This window comes from Octopus sinensis, linkage group LG30, assembly GCF_006345805.1.
Source record: "Octopus sinensis linkage group LG30, ASM634580v1, whole genome shotgun sequence".
In the NCBI taxonomy this organism is placed as follows: Eukaryota; Metazoa; Mollusca; class Cephalopoda; order Octopoda; family Octopodidae; genus Octopus; species Octopus sinensis.
This window is the reverse complement of record NC_043026.1, coordinates 4,234,423-4,245,202: the sequence shown is the minus strand read 5'-3', so window position 1 is coordinate 4,245,202 and position 10,780 is coordinate 4,234,423.

Sequence of the window (10,780 nt, the reverse complement as noted above, 5' to 3'; positions counted from 1 at the left end):
CCAGCAGATCTATGATCAAAGAGCTTCCATCTGTGACCACCTCATTCTGTCAGACATAGTCTATCTAAGACAACATTATCTAATGTGCCTGTTCTTGTTTAGCCCCGGGTCAGTCCTGATCCTGTAGATCATTGATCAAAAGTGGTGCAGCTGTGACCATCCTGTCTTTTAATCAGATTTAGTGTACCTAGGACTACATGATGTAAAGTGTCCTTCCTTTCTAAAGAAAGCAATATGTGAGCTGAGAGTGATTTGGCTAATATTTTTAGCAGGTCAACCAAGTGCATAAAATTTGTATCTGTTAATTCAGCATATGATCAAAGGCATTCCAGTTGTGATCACTGTCTTATAATAGACAGAATGGTGTGATTAAAGGGAGATTTGGCTGCTATTTCTACTAGGTCTATCTACCATGATATCTTGCAAACAACTTGCACATGCAAGTGCTACCAGTTAAAAGCTCCGTATACCAGAAGCTAGCAAGTGTATGGGGTCATCAGGAGAGAATGCGCGCCGTTTCGGGGCCTACCTCTCGACGGCAATAAGGTAATAAGGTAATAAGGGGTGATTTGAAGAAGATTTGGTTGTTATTTCTTGCAGATTGAGTTACCATGTGGAGGTCTCCCTCGTTGGCTCATACATATAAATTTACATACAAGACGATAAGGTGTGATTTGAGGGACACTTGGCTGTTATTTCTGTCAGGTTTAGCTACCATGTGGAGGTCTCCTTCATTAGGTCATACAGTGGGATGTGATACGACGGAGATTTGGCTGCTGTTTATGCTAGGTTTAGATACCACGTTGAGATCTTCCTTTTTGGCTCACACATACATATACACATAGATAAAACAGTAAGGTGTGATTTGAGGGAGATTTGGCTGCTGTTTCTACTATGTCTAGCTGACCTCTACTATGTCTAGCTGACCTCTATAAGGGTATATTGGGTGCTTTTAATGTAATATAAGCACTAGTGCTTTTTATGAGGCACCAACCCCAGTGGGGTCGCCAAGTAACTTGCGAGGCAAAAACCTCTCAGGTGGAAGATGGAGTGCAACCACAAAATGTGGCATTGTGCCAGGTGAGACAGCATGGTGGATGAGCTTAGTCAATAGTTATCTGATGATTCTTATATATATATATACATATATATATATGGGTGTTGATGAAGGAGCAAAAACTCCCGGAATATGGCATATATGTCCAATATTTGATTTTCACCGTCGATCTCATTGTTGCTTATCGTTGCCAGGGCCACGGATTGGCTCCTGTGCCGGTGGCATGTGAAAGGCACCATTTGAGCATGATCATTGCCAGGATTGCCTTACCAGAGCATGTGCTGGTAGCACATAAAAAACACCTTTTGAGCATGATCGTTGCCAGAACTGCCTGACTGGTCCTTGTGCCGGTAGCACGTAAAAGCACCCACTACACTCTCGGAGTGGTTGGCGTTAGGAAGGGCATCCAGCTGTAGAAACACTGCCAGATCAGACTGGAACCTGGTGCAGCCTCCTGGCTTCCCAGACCCCGGTCAAACCATCCAACCCATGCCAGCATAGAAAGCGGACGTTAAACGATGATGATGATATATATACACACACACACAACACACACACACACACCTAGCGGAGTAGACTTTGTTCCATGTAAAAAGCACTCAGTCCACTCTGCTGAGTGGTTGGCATGAGGAAGGGCATCCAGCTGTAGAAATCCTGCCAAAACAGTCACAGAAGTCTGGTGCAAGCTTCTGCCTAGCTGGCTCCGGTCACACCGTCCTGCCTGTGTCAGCATGGAAGGCAGATGTTAAAATATGAGCGATGATCTATGCGTGTGTGTGTGTGTGTGTGTGCATGCAGTGAACTAGCCATGGGTAGTGGAAAATGCAGCATTCTGGGTAGTCCTGCCTATATATTTATGGGTGAAACATTTATTTAATGATACATCTATGGTAAAGGGTAAAAAGATAAAGACCCCCTTTGGTCATGAATGCCCCTAGAAATTTCCCCTCACAAGCACAAGTCCGGGCATGGTTGTTTAGGGAAACCAGCAGTCACCCATGCATACCAGTGTCCCGTCTCCATGCCACCAAAAAAAAGGCAAAGGGGCCGATACAGCTTGGCGCCAGTGATGTCACAATTCATTTCTACAGCTGAGAGAACTGGAGTAACATGAAATAAAGTGAAGAACACGACACACAACCCGGTCCAGGTATTGAACTCACTACCTCATCACTGTGAGCCCGGCGCTCTAACCACTGAGCCATGGCAGAGATTTACATTCAGGGCTTTATGATGTTAAATATTTACCAAAAAAATTTTTGATTGGTATTTTCTGCAAGTCAGGTGACCTCAATAAACTTGATATATTTTAACAGAAGAATAATTTCAAGCACGACATTCCTCAACAAAAGACAGATTCCTATACAAAACCACTTTCTACATCATCATCATCATCGATTAACGTCCATTCTCCATGCTAGCATGGGTTGGATGGTTCGACCGGGGGATCTGGGAAGCCAGAAGGCTGCACCAGGCTCCGGTCTTTCTACAATTAAGGGTAATGAAATTTGAAGAGGATATATTTGATGTCTGCAGAATAAGGGTTTAACCCTTTAGTGTTCAGATTATTCTATCAAACATAATTCCTATTGATTCCCATTGATTTGAATTAATCATGCATTATCTCATATCTTCAAGATCTTGATGGTGTACTTACTTAATGTAGAATAACATTGTAGGGTAGGTGTGAGAGCCTGGATCTGGTCAGTTTGAACATAAAACAGATTAAATATTTTGGCCAGATTTGGCCGGTTTAAATACTAAGGGGTTAAAAAAAGGATAAAAGACAATGCCTTACTGTGGCAGCTGGGTCTGCTAGAAATAGCAATGAAATCTCATTGAAATCAAGAGGGCTTAAATAAAAAGTATATATGGAAGGGATGGTCATATGTCTGCTTAATCAGAGCTATCCAAGGGATCAACAGTTAGATATGCAATTACTGTTCTTAGGGAATAATGGGAGAGACTGCAATGTGCTTGAAATAGCAGTCAAATCCCTCTGAAGGTATTACCTTGATCCTTTCAGTGTAAAATTAAATTTCATGGTTATTCAACCAAAAAGACTAGAATTGGTTTTTCTGAAAGTTATGTTGCCTCAAACTTGCCATATTTCAAACGTGACATTCCTCAACAAAAGGCAGATTCCTATACAATTAAGGATATTGAAATCGAAATCTATCAACATCAATGGAAATTGTAGTTGCGATACCAGTGCCGGTGGTACGTAAGACAACCATCCGAACGTGGCCGTTGCCAGTGCTGCCCCAACTGGCCTCTGTGCCGGTGGTACGTACAAAGCACCATCCGATCGTGGCCGTTGCCAGCCTTGTCTGGCCTCCGTGCCGGTGGTACGTACAAAGCACCAATCCGATCGTGGCTGTTGCCAGCCTCGTCTGGCCTCCGTGCCGGTGGTACGTACAAAGCACCAATCCGATCGTGGCCGATGCCAGACTCCCCTGGCACCTGTGCTGGTGGCACGTAAAAAGCACCCACTACACTCACGGAGTGGTTGGCGTTAGGAAGGGCATCCAGCTGTAGAAACACTGCCTGATCAGACTGGGCCTGGTGCAGCCTTCTGACTTCCCAGACCCCAGTTGAACCGTCCAACCGATGCTAGCATGGAAAGCAGACGTTAAACAACAATGATGATGATGAAATTTGAAGAGAATATATTTGATGTCTGCAGTACAATGATTAATAACATAACATAATGCAGTTCTTGATTTGCTAAAAATAGCAGCCAAATCTCCTTCAACTCAGAAATGTCTCGACTCTTTAACTGCAATATCTCGACTCTTTAACTGCAATATCAGATTTCATGATTATTCCAATAATCATCATCATCCAGCGTTTTAAATCTGGGTTTTGTCCCCGTTAACGGGGGGGGGGGCGCAGATCTACCTCAATACCATAGCAACCGAGGAAGGCAGGTGCAGCCCACCAACCTTTGGGCTAATTGGTGCCCTTTCTCCTTTGCTATCAGGAGGCTTTTTTGGGAGCTGGATTTTCTACAGGGAGCGTGCCCTTGCTTACCCCCCACCCTCAGTTTCTAGGCATGAGTGGTCCCGAGACCAAGGCCTCTGCCAAAATTTTTAAGAAATGTGGATGATGATGATCATGATGATGGTGGTGATGATGATGGTGATGACGGTGATGATGATGATGGCGGTGATGGTGAGAATGATAGTGATGATGACGATAATGACAGTGATTGATGATGGTGAGGATGATGACAAACACAAGTGCAGTTTGTTCAATAGTTAAGAAGTTTGCTTCTCAACTGTGATGTCCCAGTTTCAATCCCACAGCAAAGTACTCATTTTTTATTTTTTCTCAGTGAAAGCCACATGTCATCCGCACCTTGTGAGTGACATCAGACATCGAGTAGATGGAAACTATGCTGAAGCCCATTATGGTGGATTGTACCTGTAATCCAAAAGGAGTGGGGCGGCCTCGTCATACACCACTGCGTCATTGCTGATTCTGTGTGCAGAGAGTTATGTAAAGTGTACATACGTCCATGGTATACTCAGCCATATGCAGGTAGCTCAGATGGTTGAACAACAACTGAAGTTTTATGGTCAGAAATTTCGATTGAGATTCGTGTATAATAATTATAAACACACACACACACACACACATATATACACATATATAAAATCATACATATACAGAAACACAATAGGAGCTAAAGAAAATGTTTTGAAAAACTTGGTTTCCACCCGCTAAGCAAATTTTATTCTCACGCTTTGGTACATACATGTAAATACATGCACAGACACACATATGTATATGTACATGCATATATATATATATATATATATGTATATATATATGTCAGAATGATGTAGACACCTCTGACGAGAACCCAATAGGGTTTGAATGTCGATTAAGGTTGTTCATCATTTTTTTCAGTCTGCGGAGAAATAGCTAAAATTGACCGTTTATAATTATACCAGATCAGGCCGAAAATGTTGCTAGAAGCTGGGATCACCAAGCGTAGATTGGCATATTTCGGTCATATTATGTGGAGAGAATCCCTGGAGAAGGACATCATGCTCGGAATGGTCAGTGGCAAGAGAGGAAGAGGCCGACCAAGAACCTGCTGGCTTGACACCATCAGGAGTGATACCGGAATGGACATAGCCAATCTGAAAGAAGCGGCCCAGGATAGAACTGACTGGAGGACACTGATCCAACGAGTAACCAAGAGACGACTTCAACTGAGCGGATTATATATATATATATATATATATATATATATATATATATATATATATACGGAATGGTCAGTGGCAAGGGCAGAAGAGGCCGACCAAGAACCCGCTGGCTTGACACCATCAAGAGTGATACCGGAATGGACATAGCCAATCTGAAAGAAGCGGCCCAGGATAGAACTGACTGGAGGACACTGATCCAACGAGTGACCGAGAGTCGACTTCGACTGAGCGGATAAATATATATATATATAAAAGTGAAGTTGTGTGTCTGTCTCCTACGATTTAGATTCCTAACTACTCCCACATTTTGCGGTGCAGTGTAACCAAAAGCGGATATCTTATAGTCGTGATTCATATCGAGCCCTTCTGGGTATTAGCGCGCGTCTACGATTTTAAAAGAAATTTACCATCATTTTTTCCCATTTTTAATGCATTTTTTTGCTATTATATAAGGGAAGTAACTCTCTAAAAATGTATTATTAAATCTCAGAACGTAAAAAGCTACAGTAACACCCCCCTTTGTGGTTAGCCATATTGAGATGGCTATTATACTTTACATCTCTAAAAATGCTTATATAGTTATTTCCCTTACAAACCCGAGCAATGCCGGGCGATATTGCTAGTATTGTATATATACGGAATGGTCAGTGGCAAGAGAGGAAGAGGCCAACCAAAAACCCGCTGGCTTGACACCATCAGGAATGATACTGGAATGGACATGGCCAGTCTGAAGGAAGCGGCCCAGGATAGAACTGACTGGAGGACACTGATCCAACGAGTGACCGAGAGTCGACTTCGACTGAGTGGATAGAGATATATATATATATATATATATATACACACACACACACACACAACACAACAGGCTTCTTTCAGTTTCCGTCTACCAAATCCACTCACAAGCCTTATATATTTTGCTGCTGCCAGTTTTCTGTGCATGCGCATGAGGGAACTTCCGGCAGGCCTGCCAGAAGAATTCAACTCTGTGCATGCGTGCTGGAGATTTCCAAGATGGCATCACTACAAGGCTCCCCCTTGTGTGCTGAAGCACAAAACGGAGGATTGTAGTGGCTCCAGAAGAATTTATATATTGTGAATCCAGAAATAAAATATTTATGCTGTTGAAGATATTCGGAGGTCTTGGCTTTTCCTTTGATTAATAATTTAATGTAAGGGATGAGAGCTGTACATGAGGGAACTTCCGACAGGCCTTCCAGAAGAGTCCAACTCTGCGCATGCGTGCTGAAGATTTCCCAGATGGCGTCACTACCAGACTTTAAAAAATCTTTATAAAAGGTGTTGAAAGTGTTGGCCTTCATTTTCAACTATTTTAATGCCATGTGAGCTATTTCTAGGCTGATTTCTGCAGGACGAAAGATAATAAAAATCCCTGCGGAGAGACTTTTTGAACACTGTATACTGGTTGCCTGTTGGTAATTCGGGGCCCTATTTAAAAGCATATGCAGGTAACCATGGAAATATAAATGAACACACATATACACAGAAACACGTGCGCACACGTCCACAAGCATACTGAATAAAGTTACTCCACTCAGGTATTGTGCAGTTTTATACTTTAATTCAATAAAAAATGTTTGCATAATTAAAAGAGGTTTCTATGGATACCCTAAAATGCTATTGTGTTGATCTGTTTGAAGAATACAAATGAAGGGGTGAAAGTAGGGTCTGTGGTGTGTGTGTGTGTGTGTGTGTGGTGGGGGAGGGCAATTTTTCGAAGATAGTACTTAGCCATCATTTAGAGAGAATTTAGTTGGCAAGGAAAATGTCGTTTGTGTGTTTTGTAAATATGTATATGTGTAAATATATATATATATAATATATATATATATGTGTGTATATATAATTTTGCATACACTCACATATATTTGTGTGATTGTGTGTATGTATATATATATATACACACACAATTTTCCATACACTCACATATATTTGTGTGATTGTGTGTGTATATATATATATATTTACAATTTTGCATACACTCACACATATATGTATATATATATATGTGTGTGTGTATATATACAATTTGTAAATGTGTATGCGTGTGTATATATATATGTGTGTGTGTTTATATACAATTTTGCATACTAACACATATCTGTATGTGTGTGTACTTACAATTTTGCATACACTCACACATATATGTATATATATATGTGTGTGTATATATACAATTTGTAAGTGTGTATGCGTGTGTATATATATATGTGTGTGTGTTTATATACAATTTTGCATACTGACACATATCTGTATGTGTGTGTACTTACAATTTTGCATACACTCACACATATATGTATATATATATGTGTGTGTGTATATATACAATTTGTAAGTGTGTATGCGTGTGTATATATATATGTGTGTGTTTATATACAATTTTGCATACTGACACATATCTGTGTGTGTGTGTGTGTGTGTGTGTATTTACAATTTTGCATATTCACACATATATGTATATATATATATATATATATATATATGTGTGTGTGTGTATATATACAATTTGTAAATGTGTATATGTGTGCGTGTATATAATACAATTATGCATAAATATATGTATGTGTTTATGCCTATATATGTATATATATGTTTATAGATACACACATATGTATGTATGTATATATACACACATGCATATATACAAATATGTAAATTTTTATATATATATATGTATATATATACACACACACACAAGCATGCACATATGTACATACTTTGTATATATGTGTGTGTATCTTTGTGTATATAAATACATATATACACACACACGCACACATATGAACATACTTTGTATACGTGAATGTGTATATATATATATGTGTGTGTGTGTGTGTGTGTGTTTTTTCATGCATATATTCATTTGTGTGTATGTAAAAAAAAAAAACTGGGAATAGAGACTTGCTGTTGATTTTGATGAGGTGGGAACATGTACAGGATTGCTGTGTGGGTGTAGGGTTTGGTGGTGGAGGGGTAACGTAGGAGGAGAGGGGGAAAGCAGACTGGGTAGTGGTGGTGATGGCAGTTGAGGGTTCAATTTCCACTTGTGTAGATGAGTTTTTGTGTGTGTGTGTGTATATATATATATGTAATGTGTATATATATATATATATATGTAATGTATATATATATATATATATGTAATGTGTAATATATATATATATATATGTAATGTGTATATATATATGTAATGTGTATATATATATATATGTGTAATGTATATGTCTGTCTGTGTATGCATTCACATTTATTTACGCATTTGTATGCATGTATGTATATGTCTATGTAAATGTGTATGGACCTGACGTGTGTATGTATGTGTATAAATACGTTTATTTATCAGCTTGTGTATGTGTGAGCTTATGTGCGCACACGTGTGTATTTGCATGCATTGACTAATGCCCCCTCCCCTCAAAAATTCCTGACCTTGTGCCTAAATCAGAAATCATCATCATTATTATTATTATTATTATTATTATTATTATTATTATTATTATTATTTACATCAATGTGGCTTTATTTAATACGAGCTGTTTCGAACCTCACCCCGAAGCCTCCGACAACAGCAAGTTGGACATTTTCCTATCAGTGTTACATATGGTTAGTGATGGTCTATTGTACAGGAAGAAGACCAGAGTCCGAGAACTAAGATTCTATTAAATTTGTAATATTTATTATTATTATTGTTATTATTATTGAATGAAATAGTAGTTCATGCCATCAAAGTGACCCGAGGGGTACAAATATACAAAACCCAATATACCCATCACGACTACCCTATTATTATTATTATTATTATTATTATTGAATGAAATAGTAGTTCATGCTATCAAAGTGACCCGAGGGGTACCAATATATCCATTATTATTATTATTATTATTATTATTATTTGATTAAAAGTTTCAGCTTATTACGCTGGGGTATGTTGGGAAAATGGAAAGTGTCAGCCCCCCCCCCCCCATGACCGGCAAACTAAGGTGGCACCAATTTACTGATCAAACTTCAAGAACCCTGTGGAGAACTCTTACAGTTCCAAGCAATAATGACTTTTGTAGGTGTTCTATTTTTTACACATGTACCAGTATTTATGAGCCGTGTTGGTAGCTGAGCCCTGCTAATTCCAAATGTTCCTATTTTATTATTATTATTATATTATTATTATTATTATTATTATTTACATCAATGTGGCTTTATTTAATACGAGCTGTTTCGAACCTCACCCCGAAGCCTCCGACAACAGCAAGTTGGACATTTTCCTATCAGTGTACATATGGTTAGTGATGGTCTATTGTACAGGAAGAAGACCAGAGTCCGAGAACTAAGATTCTATTAAATTTGTAATATTTATTATTATTATTGTTATTATTATTGAATGAAATAGTAGTTCATGCCATCAAAGTGACCCGAGGGGTACAAATATACAAAACCCAATATACCCATCACGACTACCCTATTATTATTATTATTATTATTATTATTGAATGAAATAGTAGTTCATGCTATCAAAGTGACCCGAGGGGTACCAATATATCCATCACGACTACCCTATTATTATTATTATTATTATTATTATTTGATTAAAAGTTTCAGCTTATTACGCTGGGGTATGTTGGGAAAATGGAAAGTGTCAGCCCCCCCCCCATGACCGGCAAACTAAGGTGGCACCAATTTACTGATCAAACTTCAAGAACCCTGTGGAGAACTCTTACAGTTCCAAGCAATAATGACTTTTGTAGGTGTTCTATTTTTTACACATGTACCAGTATTTATGAGCCGTGTTGGTAGCTGAGCCCTGCTAATTCCAAATGTTCCTATTATTATTATTATTATTATTATTATTATTTCCTTCTTTCTTCAAATTTTCTTCCGTTTCTCGCCGAGTGTTTTCCGTACACCTAGGGCAGAGAAGCTCATTGCATGCATTCCCAGATTACACACGCAAATTCACAGGTAAAATATGTATTTAAAAAATTAATGAATAAATAAATTCATGGATGGATGTTATTTTCACAGCGATAATGCTCTTCTCAGTACATGAGCCGTTCCAGTTAATACGATTTTTTGCACTTCCTGTAGGGATAATAAGCCTGGTATCATTTTAAAATAAGTTTCAGTACCTTTTTTTTATCATTCCTAGAGATCCTACAATCACTGGTACTGTAGTTGCCTTGAGATGCCACATTTTTTCAATTTCTATAAAGTCTTTTTTAATATTTACTGATCTTTCTATTAGCAAGTCTTTATATTTACTGATCTTTATTATAATTATTATTATTATTAGGCATTACAAAGAGTGTGATGTGAAATATTGTTCAAACCAATAAAATGTCTATTGCTATCACACTGCATTCTTCAAATTGTCTATTTACCTTTGTGAGGAGTTACGGCAATCCTTTTAAAATATTATTATTATTATTACTACTGAGTGAGAGAGCAGTGCATGCCATCAATGTGACACTGGGGTACAAATATATGAAGCCCAATA